The 14,352-nt window shown below is 47.7% G+C and overlaps 1 protein-coding gene across 5 annotated transcripts in view; it reads right to left on the reverse strand.

Moving 5' to 3' along the window:
* The window catches only part of NOD1 (nucleotide binding oligomerization domain containing 1), a 91,806-nt gene extending 77,963 nt beyond the window's left edge, over positions 1 to 13,843 (reverse strand). For 4 of the 5 annotated variants that reach the window (XM_018047107.1, XM_005679252.3, XM_005679254.3 and 1 more), the window contains exon 1: positions 13,203 to 13,784. The gene's annotated coding sequence lies outside the window, so the exon portion shown is untranslated. Of the gene's footprint in view, positions 1 to 13,202 lie in introns of all 5 variants that reach the window. The other variant, XM_013963362.2, reaches the window with a different exon arrangement.

Genomic DNA, 14,352 nt, shown 5'->3' on the forward strand with positions numbered 1-14,352 from the left:
GACAGGTGAAGCTACAGTCATTATTCAAAGCTCTTAAGTTCCATTAACATTCATTTACTTTAAGTATCTGAAAGCACAATCCCTCAGAACTCCTGTCTCATTCTCCGTCTCTCCTTCCATCTCTCAGTCTCCCTTTCTCTCTCTCTTGTGAAAGCGCCACTCAGACTGAACTCTAGGCACAGACACTGCTGCCCTGCCACCACAAAGGCAGGGATGCAGACACAGAGCACGTGAGTGCTTGGGGGTGGATGCTCATGGGATACCAATCACCTTTCATAGCTGTCTGGGCCTCCAGGGAACTCGAATGTCTGACTCCACATTCCTGAGCCAAGCATCTCCTTCTGGTCAAGAAACCTGCTCAGAGTGCAGAGCCAGCCGCCCCCCTTTCCTGCTGGAACCGTAGACTGCAAAACAGAATACTGTCCAACACCCCTGTTTTAGAGATGAGGAAACTGAAGCTCTAGGCAAGGCCAAGACTTATCTATACCAACCAGAACTAGAACCCTGGCACTGAGGTCTCCAGGCACTGAGGCCTCCAGGCACTGAGGCCAATGCTCTTTTATTTATTTCTGGTTAGAGTGACCCCCTCAGCAGCCAAGAGTTTCACCCCACCCCACCCCCAGCAGGGACTGGTGCCTGTCAGATGTGGAAAGCACAGGGGCCCCACCTCACCATGTCCTCCCCTAAGCTCCTCTCTCCTCTCAGTGGGAATTCCCATGGTACTTTATCCCCACCTGTGTCACAGGATCGGAGAAGGCAATGGCATCCCACTCCAGTATTCTTGCCTGGAAAATCCCATGGACGAAGGAGCCTGGTACGCTGCAGTCCATGGGGTCGCTAAGAGTCAGGCACGACTGAGTGACTTCACTTTCACTTTTCACTTTCATGCATTGGAGAAGGCAATGGCAACCCACTCCAGTGTTCTTGCCTGGAGAATCCCAGGGATGGGGGAGCCTGGTGGGCTGCCGTCTATGGGGTCGCACAAAGTCAGACTGAAGCGACTTAGCAGTAGACTTAGCAGTGTCACAGGATGGGGTACATCACTTTTTTCTTCTCCTGAATTATTTCTCCTTATCAATTGATGGTGGCAATGAAGGGGCAAGACTCTAACACCAGGCTGAAAGTGAAAGTGGCTCAGTCGTGTCCAACTGTTTGTGACCCCATGGACTATACAGTCCATGGAATTCTCCAGGCCAGAATACTGGAGTGGGTAGCCTTTCCTTTCTCCAGGGGATCTTCCCAACCCAGGGACTGAACCCAGGTCTCCCACATTGCAGGCAGATTCTTTACCAGCTGAGCCACAAGGGAAGCCCAGGACCAGGCTACATGGTTCCAGTCACTAGCTGTGTGATTTGGACAAATACATAGCCGTCTGTGTTTCAATGTTCGAATATTCTTGTCTACAAAATGAAGACTATAACACATACTCTCTAGGACTGGTATGAGGATTCAGTGAGTGAATACTTAGACAGCATTTAGCACAACACTGGTCACATTGCAAGCATGTATCATGACCAAGAAGATGGTATAAGTTGGAGCTTTAGACTGGTTCATCTTTGAGGCCCAGCATTTGACTGTGAGGGATGGTGTTCCTATGGTCAGTCCCTATATCTCCAGCACAGAGAGGATGCTGGGTTAAAAAAATGTTGAATGAATGAACCTAGCACAGTATACTGCTAATAACAGGTGCTCCATTAACGATCATTGAACAAGCATGTAGATTTCCAGAATTCACAGCCTCACTTAGGAGTGTCACCAGGAAAGATCATTAGTAGATAAACTCAGATCTCCAGGCACCAAAATTTTCTATTGCTCTAAGACTTTTCCGTGAGCAGCTGCCTTAAAAAGTTTAACCAAAGTACAGCTCTCACTTGCCAAGCATTCTCTTGGTACACAATCACCCATTGTTTTGTGACAATGTCCTCCATTGTGCCTTATGGGTGTGCTGTGCTAAGTCGCTTCAGTCGTGTCTGACTCTTTGCGACCCCATGGACTGTAGCCCGCCAGGCCCCTCTATCCATGGGATTCTCCAGGCAAGAATACTGGAGTGGGTTGCCATGCCCTCCTCCAGGGGGATTTTGCCAATCAAGGGATTGAACCCATTTCTCTTATGTCTCTTGCATTGGCAGGTGGGGTCTTTACCACTAGCGCCACCTGGAAAGCCCATGCTTTATGGGGCTGATATACAATTGTTGGTGGACATTTTCCTGTTTTTATCTAGGCTTTGAAAAACAAAGTTCCCAAACCCCCCTGCTGGTACTCATCTCTGAGGGCCCAGTGAATTAAAATATGTTAATAAAGGAAGCCAACAAAAGATAACAGAGTCTTGAATCAGAAACCCAGATCTGGAACCCTATAAGTGGGTTTAGGTGCTTATACCAAAGAAAGTTCTACAGAAGGGGCGGATCTGGAAGCCAGAGAACATTAGGAGACGGCATATCTGGAACTTCTCAAATAAAAGGCACTTTATAAGAACAAAACACGTTAGTCGCCTCGGAGGCTTGACGTGAAACCGGTCTTGAACAAACAAACACTCAGTTAACTATCGGCCAAAATGCTTAGCTGGGGACTTTTACTGTCTGGGACACAAATCTACCTGGAGCTTAGTCAGACAGTACCTGGGATGTGTGGGAGAGGACCCCAAGGCCCATTGAGAGGTCGAGGAGATGCCAGGTTCTTCTGAGAGATGGCACGCCCTGGGCCCCCGCCTGGCGAGGGCCTATCTCAGGAAACAGGTCCTCCTTGCCAGCCCAGATACACCTGACCTGCTGTGACCTCTCACTCCATGACCTCACGACAGCTACACAGGGGTGAGAAGAAAGGGGGTAATGCAGATGCCCCAAAACAAGAGGCTTTTCCTGTACCTGAAAGCTCCACGAAAAGAATTTGTTTTTTTAAACACTCCAGTTTTTTCAGTTTAATTCAGCTCAGTCGCTCAGTCGTGTCCGACTCTTTGTGACCCCATGAATCGCAGCACACCAGGCTTCCCTGTCCATCACCAACTCCCAGAGTTCACTCAAACTCATGTCCATTGAGTCAGTGATGCCATCCAGCCATCTCATCCTCTGTTGACCCCTTCTCCTCCTGCCCCCAATCCCTCCCAGCATCAGGGTGTTTTCCAGTGAGTCAACTCTTCACATGAGGTGGCCAAAGTATTGAAGTTTCAGTTTTAGCATCAGTCCTTCCAATGAACACTCAGGACTGATCTCCTTTAGGGTGGACTGGTTGGACCTCCCTGCAGTTCAAGCAACTCTCAAGAGTCTTCTCCAACACCACAGTTCAAAAGCATCAGTTCTTTGGCGCTCGGCTTTCTTCACAGTCCAACTCTCACATCCGTACATGACCACTGGAAGAACCATAGCCTTGACTAGACGGACCTTTGTTGGCAAAGTAATATCTCTGCTTGTGAATATGCTATCTAGGTTGGTCATAACTTTTCTTCCAAGGAGTAAGCGTCTTTTAATTTTATGGCTGCAATCACCATCTGCAGTGATTTGGGAGCCAGGCAAGAATACTGGAGTGGGTTGCCATTTCCCTCTCCAGGGGAATCTTCCCAACCCAGAGATCGAACCCAGGTCTCCTTCATTGCAGGCAGACGCTTTAACCTCTGAGCCACCAGGGAAGGTGAAGGTAAAGTCACTCAGTAGTGTCTGACTCTTTGCGACCCCGTGGACTGTAGCTTACCAGCCTTCTCCATCCATGGGATTCTCCAGGCAAGAATACTGGAGTGGGTTACCATTTCCTTCTCCAGGGGGTCTTCCCGACCCAGGAATCGAACCCAGGTCTACTCGCATTGAAGGCAGACGCTTTAACCTCTGAGCCACCAGAGCCACCAGGGAAGCCCCGCAAAAATAAAGTCTGACACTGTTTCCACTGTTTCCCATGAAGTGATGGGACCAGATGCCATCTTAATTTTCTGAATATTGAGCTTTAAGCCAACTTTTTCACTCTCCTCTTTCACTTTCATCAAGAGGCTTTTTAGTTCCTCTTCACCTTCTGCCATAAGGGTGGTGTCATCTGCGTATCTGAGGTTATTGATATTTCTCCCGGCAATCTTGATTCCAGCTTGTGCTTCTTCCAGCCCAGCGTGTCTCATGATGTACTCTGCGTATGTTAAATAAGCAGGGTGACGATATACAGCCTTGGCGTGCTCCTTTTCCTATTTGGAACCAGTCTCCAGTTTCTTAAGTATATGCAAATTCCCTGGTAGATGAACAGAATGAAGAATGTACCTCTTTCTGGGCTTTGGAGCTAAAGCCAGAGAGAAACAGACTAGCATGAACTACCATTCAAAGCTTCTCCCCTGAGCCAGGGTGTTCCCAGAATTTTTACCCACAGACTCTGACAGTCTGGCACCCACGCTGCCATCCTGCCTCCCCTTTTGGGAACCTTTTGTTCCTGTTTCTAAGGAGCTAGGGTGTACTGGACCCCACCCATGTGCATGCACAGAGGCTCCCACTGAAGGATGCTGGCACATGGCTGGCTGGCATGCATTTACACACATCTCCTCCCGAAAAACCACGGAGCAGGTGCTGTGGGCCAGGCAGACCAGTCTCTGAGTCCTGGTTCTGCCATCTTTTCTCTGTTCTGAGATTCAGTTCCTTCATTAGAAACTGAAAACCATAGGGACTTCCCTGGTGGTCCAGTGATTAAGAATCTGCCTTGCAATGCAAGGGACATGGGTTTGATCCCTGGTCAGGGAACTATTATCCACATGCCAAGGAGCAGCTAAGCCCGCACAAAGCCCACACACCACAACGAGAGAGTCTGGCACTGCAACAAAGAGATCCTGCATGATGCAATGAAGATTCCATGTGCCACAGCTAAGACTCCAATGCACCCAAATAAAGATTAAAAAAAAAAGTAATTGGAAACCGTAATTTGTCTCCATAGTTTTCTTGCACCTTAAGACAAGGTTTGTTGTCTGCTGTTGTTTAGTTGCTAAGTCATGTCCGATTCTTTGTGACCCTATGGACTGCAGCCTGCCAGGTTCTCTGTCTGTGGGATCTCCCAGGCAAAAATACTGGAGCGGGTTGCCCTTTCCTTCTCCAGATCATCTTCCTGACCGAGGGGTTGAACTCACGTCTCCTGCATCGGCAGGTGGATTCTTTACCACTGAGCCACCAGGGAAGCCCGAGACAAGGTTTATAAAGCTTAACAAGTAAAGGTCATTAATCATCTTTTTCTTATAGATTACTAACACTGAGAAAAGGTACAGGTGGGAACTCCTCAAAGCCTCCTATTGCCCTCTACAATAAATTTCCAAACCCTTCCCAGCCCAGGAGGCTCTGCTTGGCCTTCCTCATTGCACTCGCCTCAATACACTCCATTCTTTCCACCTCTGAGCCTTCAAACATGCTCTTGCTTGCACTGGTGTGGCCTTACCTCTCTTCATCCCCAAGAACTAGTTGAAAAGGTTCATTCTTGGAGGGGCAGATCCCCGACTCCCTTGAGCCCAGTACATGTGTCATGACGCACTATTGTTTTCACTTACAGCACTTGGCCCATTTATACCTAGGTACTTGCGTCTACCACCCCTTCCTCTTCCAATAGCTGGCAAATTCCCTTTGGCCAGGTGCTGGGCCCTGGGATTCATTCACTGCTGTATCCCCAAAACTGGGTAGATTCCTGGCACCAGCAAGGTCTTCTGATAATATCTGTTGAATCAATGGGTTGCAGAATTGAAACCCCAAATAGCCAGGAGGAGCCAGGAGCTATAAACAGTTCTCTGACAGCCCTCAACACCAGGCTTGGAAGCCAGCAAAGAACTTCCTACCAATGAAGTTTCTTTTTCATTCAGAAAGCCAGAAAAAGAAGTGCCAGCTCATTATCAGAAATGTTAAATCATCCTCAAGTCACTCAATGGAGAATTCCCTTTTTTAGGCTCCGTGTTCCACTGGCCCAGGCCTCTTGGAAGGCTGCCAGAGCGCCAAACAATGCAAATGCTAGTAGGGTATAGAAGGGCGATGAGTAAGGAATTTCTTTAAAGGTAATGGGCCTGGCATAGGCCACTGTATTTTTGATGGAATGCCCTTTAAACACTGGCATGTCCACCTGGGTCCCCATCCTGGGAAATTCCAGGCCTGGTTTCTGTTTTCTCAAATACCCAGCACACCTATCTGGGTGACTGTTTTAGAATATGTTTGGAAACACAGAATGTCTGTGTTTTATTACAGCTAGGTTAACAATCTCAGTACTCTGAGATGATCGACATTTATCCCAAAATAAACATCATAATTCATTCTAATAACGTCGGTCAGTACCAGTATCACCACCCCCAGTGTGTATTAGAACATCCAGTGAAAGCAATGGTTGAGGTTTAAAGGTTATAAACGGAGGTGGAGGGGGGCGCCCATGTTCACTCCATCAGCAGGCAGAGGCAGGCAGTTCTTTGCAAAGGCCTTGTATCCAGGAGTACCATGCTACAAAGAGCACAAGCACATCTGTGGGTCAATTCCAGGAGGCAGGCATGGGCGGTGGGGGGGGGGGGGAGGTGGGCAGAGAGGGAGGGGCACTCACTGAGTTCTGAGTGGTTAGAACCTGGATTTCTGCTTTAAATCCTGAGTGCGGCACTAACAATCTGTTCACTTTGGGCTGGTTATTTAATCTCATTGAGCATAACTACAATATGAGGTTGTTGGGCAGATTAAATGAGCTAAAAAACAAAACAGGAACCTAAAGTCCTTCAACCAGTGTTGCAGAGAGTAAACCTACGTAGGCTATCATTATTTAGGGTTTATGAGATCAGACACATCTTTATTTCACTTCATTTCATTAAAGCCTCAAACCAATCCTTCCAGATTGTTAGTTATCCCCTTTTCACAGATGTAAAAACTGAGGCTCCTGAGGATTAAGTAGCTAATTCAAAGCCAGACAATCATTATACTCATTATCATCATCTTAATCACCATTTCCTGGAAGTCAGGTGGTACACTGAGCACTTCACAGCAACTATCTTATCAAATACTCAAAACCACTCTCTAAGGAAAGAACTGTAACTATTTCATACAAACAAGGACACAAGGTTGGAAGAATTAAATCCTGGGCGAGGTCACACTGTTAGTTAAGGAATGAAGTGGGAGCTTGATCCTAGTTCTGACACCAAAGCTCACAGTCTCTTCCATTCAAGTCCTGACTGTTTAGTATTTGTCATAGATCTTGTAACTTCACTTGAAATCATCAGTGTGCCTGAATTCATATTAAATGTAAACAACACTAGCCTTGTTAAGTGAAGTCCAGGAATGGCCCACGCCATGAAGGGGCTTGCTGTCCTGAATAACACAGAGTTAGGATATCCCCAAAGAAAAGCCTAGCTTTCCACTTGGTTCCTTCTAGAAGGCTTGGTTGGGGGGGGGGCAGTCACTGATAGCAACTGGGGAATGTGTTAAAAAGAAGCATGAGGAGTTCTTAGTCATTAGACTTTTACCTTTCGGGAATTAGAATACCACAAATATTTTCTCTTGTAAATCATCATCTGCTCCCAGCTCTTCTACCATGGAAAGGCTTTCCTTTCCTTAGTAGTATTTGACTGCCCTACTCAGCTAAGCTTGACTCTGAAAATATCTACCAAGTCGCTCCATCTAACTATTTCCTGTCCCTAAACTGTATTGTGGAGATGACATACAGAAGGGCCAGTAGCAACAAAGATATAGTGAGGAATACAAAGATGTAGTGACGGTGACTTTTCATGGTTTCTTAAAACAGTAACCAACCAATATCTGGTGCTAACCTGGTGCTCACTCTGCAAATTACCTAGACCCTCATGTTGACCCATTCAATAGTTCTATAGGAAACTATGTTGTTGTTTGCTTTATTGACTGTGCCAAAGCCTTTCACTGTGTAGATCACAACAAACTGTGGAAAATTCTTCAATAGATGGGAATACCAGACCAGCTTACCTGCCTCCTGAGAAATCTGTATGCAGGTCAAGAAGCAACAGAACTGGACATGGACCAACAGACTGGTTCCAAATTGAGAAAGGAGTACGTCAAGGCTGTATATTGTCACCCTGCTTATTTAACTTATATGCAGAGTACATCATGCGAAATGCCCGGTTAGATGAAGCACAAGCTGGAATGAAGATCGCTGAGAGAAATATCAATAACCTCAGATATGCAGATGACACCCCCCTTATGGCAGAAAGCAAAAGTGAAATCGCTCAGTCGTGTCCGACTCTTCGCGACCCGTGGACTATAGCCCACCAAGCTCCTCCATCCATGGGATTCTCCAGGCAAGAATACTGGAGTGGGTTGCCATTTCCTTCTCCAGGGGATCTTCCCGACCCAGGGATTGAACCCAGGTCTCCCACATTGCAGGCTGACGCTTTAACCTCTGCGCCACCAGGGAATCCCTAAAGTACAAGAATACAGTCTCTCAGAAAACCTCCTACAGAGACACAGAACTTCAGATCCAAGTACTAACATCAAAGATTTCAAGGGAGGAAAGGAAGCCAGGTTGAAAGAAGGAGGAGGAGGAGGCGGGAGAGTGGGGCGAAAGCGGTGGCCTTACAGATGTCTCCTGCCACCTACAGATACCCAGGTGTTATGAGACTTTTCCCTGGGCCTCCAGAGAAGGGAGGACTGGAGCTCGGCCCTACCAGAAATCAGAACCAGAATTCGAGTTCTCTGCCAAGAGGAGGTGATCAGTCTCCAATCCTCAGCTCAGGCTGAGGGCCCTTCGACCAGATTCCTGTGTCCAGGACTGGGGGACTAGAAAAACAGGGAAGGATAGGAAGGGTTAAGGAGAGGAAAGAGAGAGGGAAGGGGAGAGAGGTCAATAAAGTCTCTTGTTCCTTACTGGTCAGGGCAATCTGGCCAGTTATCTGTGTCAGGGGGAGACCAGGGACAAAAGGGTCCCAGTTGCAGCCGCTGGGTCTGGTCCATTGGCAGGCAAGCTGGCCCCTGAGTACCCCGAGTGGTTAGGATGTCAGTCTCAGCGAAGAAGAGTCCCCGCCAGAGTTGCCATTTGTTGCAGGAAGAGGGACCCCTTCCAGGGCTCGAAACTGGGCTCTTGTCTAACACTCGGAAATGAATTGTCTGAGGAGACACATGTGCTGACAAAGCAAGAGATTTTATTGGGAAAGGGCACCCGGGTGGAGAGCAGCAGGGTAAGGAAACCCAGGAGAACTGCAGAAAGCGAAGAGGAACTAAAAAGCCTCTTGATGAAAGTGAAAGAGGAGAGTGAAAAAGTTGGCTTAAAGCTCAACATTCAGAAAACGAAGATCATGGCATCTGGTCCCATCACTTCATGGGAAATAGATGGGGAAACAGTGGAAAGAGTGTCAGACTTTATTTTGGGGGGCTCCAAAATCACTGTAGATGGTGACTGCAGCCATAAAATTAAAATACGCTTGCTCCTTGGAAGAAAAACTATGAACAACTTAGACAGCAATTTAAAAAGCAGAGACATTACTTGGCCAACAAAGGTCTGTCTAGTCAAGGCTATGTATATGTCATGTATGCATATGAGAGTTGGACCATAAACAAAGCTGAGCGCCAAAGAATTGATGCTTTTGAACTGTGGTATTGAAGAAATCTCTTCAGAGTCCCTTGGACTGCAAGGGGATCGAACCGAAGTCAATCCTAAAGGAAATCAGTCCTGAATATTCATTGGAAGGACTGATACTGAAGCTCCAACACTTTTGGCCACCTGATGCGAAGAACTGACTCATTGGAAAAGACCTTGATGCTGGGAAAGACTGAAGGCAGGAGAAGGGGACAATAGAGAATGAGATGGTTGGATGGCATCACCAAGTCGATGGACATGAGTTTGACCAAGCTCTGGGAATTGGTGATGGACAGGGAAGCCTGGTGTGCTGCAGTCTATGGGGTCACAAAGAGTTGGATACAACTTAGCAACTGAACAACATCAGTTCAGTTGCTCAGTCATGAATGACTGACTGACTCTTTGTGACCCCAGGGACTGCAGCACACCAGGCTTTCCTGTCCTCCACTCTCCTGGAGTTTGCTCAGACTCATGTCCATTGAGTTGGTGATTCTCACCATCTCATCCTCTGCCACCTTCTTCTTCCTTTGCCTTCAATCTTTCCCAGAATCAGGGTCGTTCTCAATGAGTTCGCTGGGCCAGTTGATCTCAGAGCCACTGAAGTTGAATTGAAACCTCAAACTATAGTTTAATTTAAAGGAAAATGACTGCTCAGCAAAACAAATAACAAAGCAACAGATTACTAGAGAGCACTGTAAGTGAAGTTTAACACAAAATTGCCTTGCTGGTTCTATAGAAGCAGATCCCTTGTTAGGGCATCGTGCCCCTTCAGAGGGCCAAGGAAAGACCACCACAGAGTAACAGCATCCCAGACTCAACAGCTCCAGAGGCAGGGAGGGTGACTAAGGGGAGGGAGGGTGGCAAGCTTGTCCTGGCCAACTTTGCATTAAAGTCTCTGCCCACAGTTTGGTCTGTGGTGGGTTTTAGATAAAACACAACAAGAAGAATTCAACCCCTAAAGTCTTGCTTTGACAAACTTTCCAGCACTGGGTAAAAAACATTAATTAATTGAAATGGGCAGTGATTACTCACCTCTTACTACGAGAGCCAAGTTTGGGGGGCGGGGGAAACACGTCACTGAGTAATGACACACCAAAGAGTTTTCCTTGAAACAACCTTCCTTCCTTCTAACTTTGGTCTATAGATGAATGAAAGGAAGCCCTTTGTATGAGATTCAACTGACTCTGCCCAAAAGATAAAAGAAAACAGGACCCAGAAACCTCCAAGATACCTAAAAGATGACAAAAATTCAGCAAAAGCATAAATCTTCTCTTTTAAAATTTCATCTTGCCTCAAACCCCCAAAATAGAAGAATCATAGAAGGAACTGGTAATTTAAACTTCAAATCTTAAATTTAAGTCTTAGATACTGAATAAATACTGAACTTTTTTTTTATAAAAGGAGACAAGAATTTAAGATTCTCATTAGGCAAGTATCAGGGATAGTGCTGTAAAAGCACTTGATTTTTATATCAACATTAAATCATTATTTATAGTATTTCTACTGTTTAATCTAAAATAAACAGTGCTGCTGTTACTGTCAGAGGATCCACACACACAATGGAACTAAGGTGAAAGATTCAGGATGCCCCCACTGCCAACTGCAGGATGTAGGTTTTCCCTTCCCCAAATTTCTGACTTCTTGTTCATCTAAGAAGGATTCATTGTTCCTAGGCCAAGAGTTAGTAGCAAAACAGGTACGACTGGGGCACAGCCCAAGGATGCTGACAGCAGAAAAGTCACATGTATGTGCCCATGTCAATTCTGAAACCCTGTAAACGGCCCAGCTACAGGGGAGCTCATATGCATATATGTGTATACATATATGCAGGTGTGAATGTATATATATTGCAGTAGAATAGAGGAAGTCTCAAACTTAAGGACCACTTTGTCATTCCTATCACGTGGAGTAAAACTGTATTCCAGAGCCATTAATAAGCCCTACTGAGCAACAGGCTGGTGGCCTGAAATTCCAGACCTTAAACTACACAGTGACCGAGGAGGAGTACAAACCCCTCTCCTGAGCAAGGCAGGAAAAGAAAAAGGGAATGGAGTTTCAAGGGAGACAACTGCTGCACACTCTTCACTGCGGCTGTGCTAAGTAAACAACTGTTGAACACAAATCACCACTACAGTGGCTAATAACTGCTACTGATGGAGCAGCAACCTGGCCTGCCAGGCATTTGATACACATTATCTCATTCAGGACAGAGCTACTATTTTTTCCACTTCACAAGAAAGAAAATAGGGGTTCAGGGAGATCATGCAAGTATCACAGAAGTGACAGAATCTGAATTGGGGCCAGGGTTTGATGGGCTCCAAAGCTTGAATTTAAACCTCTTCATTATGCAAAACCACAATCCACTCTTCTTGGACCCTCTAGAAGCCCTCTCTTCTCCTAGGCTGTTGTTTATTTCAAATCCACCTTTCTTATTTGCCCCACACATGCAGTAGAAATCTGTGTCTTGTCCAGGGGCCCTGGTTGCTGATATTAGCGCTTTCTGCCCCCAGCACATACCCTTGGGTGCTAAGAGGGTAAATTCTGTGCACTCCTAATATCCAAGTTCCTTGGATATGGGAAGTCTCAGATAAGGGGCTTTTAGCAGATACAAACCCGACCCTGCGGCAAGCACACCTGCTGCTGCTGCTGCTGCTGCTAAGTCACTTCAGTCCTGGCCGACTCTGTGCGACCCCATAGACACCCGCCCACCAGGCTCCCCTGTCCCTGGGAATCTCCAGGCAAGAACACTGGAGTGGGTTGCCATTTCCTTCTCCAATTCATGAAAGTGAAAATGAAGTCGCTCAGAGGTGTCCGACTCTCAGCGACCCCATGGACTGCAGCCTACCAGGATCCTCTGTCCATGGGATTCTCCAGGCAAGAGTACTGGAGTGGGGTGCCATTGCCTTCTCCGAAGCACACCTAACTTCACCCTTAAAGCAGAAATCCCAGAAGCTGTCAACGGGTTTACTGGCTTCCCTTCATTTAACTTTAAATGACAGTAACAGAGGCATTTCCCAGAAAGCAGAACCAGCGAGGCATCATGATCTGGCAAAGCTTCTGTGTTTCACAATATGCCAAAAGACTGTGTGCATAGCTCAGGCAGTATTCCGGCGACGCTGCCAAGTCTTGTCTCACTTCCCTTCTCTGCGTCTCGGGAAACCAGAGGGAGGGCCACTGCCCCTTCCCCAGGGCCACGCAGGACACTGGGTACAGCCGGATCTGTCACAGGCTGGACTCTTATCAAAGCCCCTGCCCGCCTTTCCACCCTCTCTTGGCAACCACTCTGGTCGTTGGTGCTCAACTCTGCCCACACAGTGGAATCAGCTGAGAAGTGTAAACGATACAGACTCCCACCCCCTCCACTGCCCCAGGGGTTCTGATGGATCCAGCCTGGGCATCTGAATTTTACAAGCACCCCAGGTGATTCTACAGTGCAGGCAGGACTGAGACGCTCTGTCTGGACCACCAAGGGATAAACGATTCCCCTAACGCTGAAGTTCACCGCCCTGAACCTTCGTGGTTCCGCAAACATCGGGTTTCTCCTCCTTGATACACCCGGAGCTCTTCCAGCGCAGCTTTGAATTCCTCCCGTCCGCAGGACGCCGCCTCTCTGCGCCGCCTCCTCCGCCGCGGCGCCCAGGACCCCCAGAAAACTTGTGCTCCGAGCGACCCACCCCCTCCCTGGCGCTGGGACTTACTTGGTAGCCAGGTGTGGAGACCTCGCGGTACTGGGGAGCCAGAGCCGGAGCCGGGTGCGCCGGGAGCGCGCGGGCGGGAACTCGGAGGTTGGGGAGCGCCGACCCCGGAGCGCGCGGCGCGGCAACTTCACCCGCTGCAGGGAAGGCACAGCCGCCGCGCGGGCCGGGAACGCGAACTGTCACGGCCGTAAGGACGGCCGCGCCCCGAACCTCCGCGGCCTGCGCGAAAAGGCCGAGGCGAGCGAGGCGGACGCGGGCGGCCCGGAGCGGCTGCGCGCAGAAGGTGGCCCTGGGCAGCCTGGAGGGGCAGTCCCTGCCCCAGCAGAGTGGCCAGGCCACTGCGCGGGTAGGCCTGAGAGCTCGCCAGAGGTGACCCAGCGCCTACTGGTGGTGCCAGCTCGGTCCCTTCCGCTGCGAGCTCGGGCCTGTCCCGCTAGAAGTGCTAGCCCAGAGTCCGCAACCAGAGGCAGCTGCTTCAAAACACGACGGTGGAAACGCCTGTTAGAACACGTGCTCCCCCGTGAAACTCCTGTTAACACGTGACACTTGCTCCCGGATGAAAAGCAGCTCCAAACAATCAAACCTTTACGACAGAGCATATACTTCGATGTGGACTTTTAAAAAATCTAAGGTTTTCTTCCTGCCCTTAAATCTCTTCTTGGCGGTGTACATTGTATACTGTTAACACTGTGATGACCTGTCAGGGAGTTTGTAACATGCTAGCTAATACATTTCCCAGTAAGATGTGTTTTTTAAAACATTGTAAATGGAGAAGGTCTACATAAGGCGTAACGATGCTATAAATAAGTTTCACACTGAATAATTACATTCAATCATGTAACCCCATATGCTCATGAATATTTAGATTCCCAAAAAAGGCTGCCTTCTGAGAAGTTTGTTCATAACTCAAAAGTGAAGCTTTGCAAAGGTAACACTGGTGGGAGACGTGCAAACTTGTCAAACCTAATATAGAGACGCTAAAGATACCAATTTTCCTTCACGTAAATTTATCCTTTCATGAACTTCCGGTAGAAAAATTGCAAAATTTGTCCTTTCTTCTAGGATTTTGGATTTTATCTTCCATATCTTTTAAATACTCACATTTTCTATATCCTGCTTCTCTGGCTGCACTTTCAGTTAACTTCTTCAG

This window comes from Capra hircus, chromosome 4 (assembly GCF_001704415.2).
Source record: "Capra hircus breed San Clemente chromosome 4, ASM170441v1, whole genome shotgun sequence".
In the NCBI taxonomy this organism is placed as follows: Eukaryota; Metazoa; Chordata; class Mammalia; order Artiodactyla; family Bovidae; genus Capra; species Capra hircus.